At 34.9% G+C, this 4379-nt stretch overlaps 1 pseudogene; it reads left to right on the top strand.

Moving 5' to 3' along the window:
- The first annotated feature begins 1337 nt into the window (after positions 1-1337).
- Positions 1338-3645, top strand: LOC110032170 (annotated as a pseudogene).
- The last annotated feature ends 734 nt before the right edge of the window (positions 3646-4379 follow it).

Genomic DNA, 4379 nt, shown 5'->3' with positions numbered 1-4379 from the left:
AAGCAACCACACAGGGGATAACCAGTAAATTAATCTTCTTCCACTCTCTCCTATAGGTAGAAAAAATATTCCAACAGAGGGTAAGAGCATCAATTCTTAACTATGCCAATAGATCAGTCCAGACTTGTTGAAAGAAGCTGCATTTGAAGAAAAGGTGATCCAGTGTCTCCCCTCCTCTTGACAGAGTAACAAAAGAAAGGACCTCTAAGGCCTTTCATTTTAAGGATGTCATCAGTGGAGAGCAAGGACTGCCACAGTCTCCAACAGAAAGAATGACATAGAAGTAGTCAACCACTTCCCCCAGATTTCAGTCCACATTGAACAGTTGGCCAGTGATAGAATTCTGAAATATATAAGCAGAAATTTTCTGTGAGGGAGCTTTTTTAGTGATAATTCTATCTCTTTGACCGGGATAGAAAGGGGTTTGCTTAAATAGCTAAATTTGATCATTATTCAGAATGGTATGTAGCAATCTAAAGTTCCATTGATTTTAAGACCAAGAGTCCTTAACCAGACCTTGAAAATTGGGGTTAGAGTTAAAGCACATAATTTTATCTTCATTCCAAGTTCACCTGTCTAACCAGAAGTTGATTTGTCTTTCCCCCAATTCCCAGATAAGGTCTTCTCAACCTGTTGTCTGACTTCCAAAAGTTTGCCCCAAATCCTGGAGTCTCCCAGCTTTTTATTAACTAGATTTGGCTGTACAGTTCTACAATCCTTCCCCATCATGAGGAAAGCCCATAGACTATCCTGGGCTCTGAATTTAATCCATAATTTGCATAAATTAATGAAACTAAGGTGCTGTAAATCTTTAAATCCCAATCCTCCAGTAAAATATGGTTTGCATAATTTCTGCCAAGGAAGCCAGTGAACTTGCTTCTTCTGTCCAGCCCAAAAGAACTTATTAAGAATTCTCCCCAGCAAGTGTTGAGTGCCTTTCTTCATAGTAAACATTTAAAGAGCATAGGAGGGAAGTGCAGTGAGAATACTCTTGAGAAGTGTGATTCTTCCTCCATTAGACAAGAATGAATTAGTCCAGCATTGAAGTTGATTTTTAATCTGATCAATAACATCATTAAATTGAATTTACTTTGTTTTGCCCTTAATTAGTTGAACCCCAAGGTATCTGATGGGTAGAGAAGACAAGCTAAATCCAGTATGACTTGATATCCAGTTTTTTATCTGTGGAGAAATGTTAGTGCTAACAAAAATTTGGCATTTATGTTTATTTAATTCCATACATGAAGTAAGCTGGAAATGTTTAAGGCCTTATACAAAATTTTTGTAGCACTCTTAGTGGCATTTGAGAAGATTATCACATCATCAGCATAAGACAGATGGCTGATGCACACATTTTATCTGTGCTGATAGAACAAATGAGGTGATGTTGAGAACATTAGATTCAAAAGTCTGGAGAAGTAATCCATATCTAAAATAAAAACTGTGGGGGATAAAGGGTCCCCTTGCTTAATCCCTCTTGAAGCTGAGAAGAAGCCATGGCAGTTACCATTAACAAGCACATAATGATTAATACAATGAAGTTATAATGAAACCATCTTTTAATAAGCAAAATGAAATCCTCAGTAAAACCCCTTGCAACAAGAGTTTCCAAGATGAAGTCCCAATTAATTGTGTCAGAAGCCTTCTTGATATCCAATTTGTAGATAACATTTCCTCCCCTACACTTCCTGTCCAAATCTAACAACATTTCTTGTGCAAGTAAAATGTTATAAGATATGGTTCTCCTTTTACAAAAGCTGCTTGATTAGAACAAATTAGCAGTTGAAGGTGGGGTTGAATTCTAAAAACCAATACCTTGCTGATTACTTTGGTTATAACATTAGTCAAGCTAATGGGTCTGAAATCACCCTAAACTTTTCTGTTTTGGTTTTTTGGAATCAAAGTAATGGTTGAAGAAGTAAAAAATCTTGGTGGATCACTACCTCTGAAAGAAATTTTGAACAGCTGAAATGAAATCCTCCTTTTATATATATATATATGTAATATATATATATATATATATAAAGAGATCTAATTTGCGAGCAAGTGAGTTTACATATTTTTAATTTTAAGTTTTTAAAAATTTTAAAAGAACCATCTTTTTCATGCAATTACTTGGAGTGATAGACAATTTTATAGACTTTTTTTTTTGTCTTATTTTCTTAATGTCATTACAATGGGAGATTATAATTGATTATTTGGTTAGAAATGAATTTTAGTTTATTATTGGTTTTCCAATAATTATTTAAAGTTTTAATACTTAATGGCTACGTTATATAAAAATGACATGTTAATTAGGACACTAATTATCTATGAGTTAAATTAATCGGTTGATTGATTTTATATAAAATGACTTGCTAATTAGGACACTAATTATCTATGAGTTAAATTAATCGGTTGATTGATTTTATATAAAATGACTTGCTAATTAGGACACTAATTATCTATGAGTTAAATTAACTGATTGATTGATTTTTATCTTAAGAAAATGAGACCTATAAATTTTTATCCCTAATGATTTTACTCAATTTTGAAAGAAAAAACAAGAACTTTATTAATTTTATTGCCAGCTTTTGTTAATTTTTTTTCCTTATATATTGATGAAATTTAAATCGAACTAATTTTCCAAATTCATTACAATAAACCCATCAAAATATCATAAATCAAATTTCATTAAAAAAAAAATTATTTTTCAAATAACGGTAAAAGTTAGATATGAAATACGGTGGTATCTACGTAATTCTCCCTTAAAATTAACAATACTTACAAATAAATCCACATTGAAATTCAAATTTCAAATTTAAATTTTAAATCTGTGGCAATGTTAACGGTAAATTGTGTTAACGTTAAACTAATTTAAATTTACCCAAGACAATTGAAATCGCAATCCTTTCTTCTTCCATCGCTCTCTCCGTTCTCTTGCGTTCTCCGGCGACCTCTCTGTTCTGAAGCTATTTCCTTCTCCCCCAAACTCTCCATTCCGAAGTCCTCTCCGTTCCTCTCCCTTCTCTTCGCTTCCGGTCTCCTCCGTCCTTCAATCAACTCTGCGTCGTTCTCCTCTCCGTCCTTCAATCTGCCCTGCTTCGTTCTCCTCAGAGATCTCCCTCCGAACGGTGCTTCCATTCTCCTCCGAGCACTCCAGGCGCTCTCCGTTCAGACGCTTCTTCTATTCTCCACCGAACTCTCCGCTGCAATGGCCGGAAAAGGAAGGAAGAAATTGGAAAATAAACTAATAGAGTCGGCTTCAGCGAGAATGGTCTGCTTCTCAAAGCGTCGCAAGGGACTATTCAAGAAGGCAGAGGAACTCCCCGTCTTATCTTATGTGGTGCAAAGGTCGCCGTTCTCGTGTTTTCTCAAGCCGGAAGGCCTTACTGCTCCGACTTCGAAACCTTTGATACACTTCTCTGTCCTCAAACCCAACTCGAGGCCGACTCCTTGCTCTGCCCTCCATCTGCCTTTGCTGCTGAGAAGGACGCCGAAATATGTTGGGAATTTGATTTTAACGAAGCAATGGCCGGAAACTCTCTCCCTTTTTGGTATAACAAACCGAACGTCCAGTGCATGGACTGTGGGAAACTCCGACGACTGGAGAGAGCTATTTTGGAGTATGGTCATTTGCAATTGCGCAAAAACTCCTGTTTGTAGATCATGTTGCATTTTCGTCCATGCATTGTTTGAATTTTTTTTGTGCAGACTGTTTGCTGCATGTTCATATGCAAAGTGTTTGTTGCATTTCCATGTTAAAATCATGACTGTAACCAATGTTTGTTACTCAGATTTGATATTCGGACAATGTTTTCATTGGTTGGAACATTTTGTTGATTAATTTCTGTTTTGCTTGAAATATCTTTTTATGGTATCTCAAAAGCCTTTGTGAGTATACATTGGATATGCTTTCTTGGCTTAACCACTTAATCGTTGCGAACTTAGTTCTGTGGAGTGCAGTAATAGTTACAGATTAATTCTCTAAATTTAGTGGCTGTTTTATACATATGTATAAATATATGTATGCTTCCATAGAAATGGTCCAAATGTTGAAATCTTACAAGTGTAAGGTTTTACATTCTAAGCTTGAGGTACTCGAGGTAAATCATTTGTAAGCCTAAGCATGCCATTTGTTCGAAACGTAATCTTATGAAATCATTATTTATTCTGAAATCAATAAAAGTTCTTGCTAAAAGTGTGTATGTTTTTGAGTCTGTTATCATGATTTGGCTGAAACGGTAAAATCTGAAGTTTTAAGTGTTGAAATTAATCTCAATGACTTGAATTCGTCTTTGAAATTTCAAAGTGTTGATATATAAGTTTTTTTTTTTAGATTTATTCAATTTTTTGTTTAAAAGTTTGGTAATTCAATTTCAATTCCTTAAAAGAGGCAA

The sequence above is a fragment of the Phalaenopsis equestris genome, unplaced genomic scaffold (assembly GCF_001263595.1).
Source record: "Phalaenopsis equestris unplaced genomic scaffold, ASM126359v1 Scaffold000882, whole genome shotgun sequence".
In the NCBI taxonomy this organism is placed as follows: Eukaryota; Viridiplantae; Streptophyta; class Magnoliopsida; order Asparagales; family Orchidaceae; genus Phalaenopsis; species Phalaenopsis equestris.
This window is presented reverse-complemented; position numbering and strand designations above follow the sequence as displayed.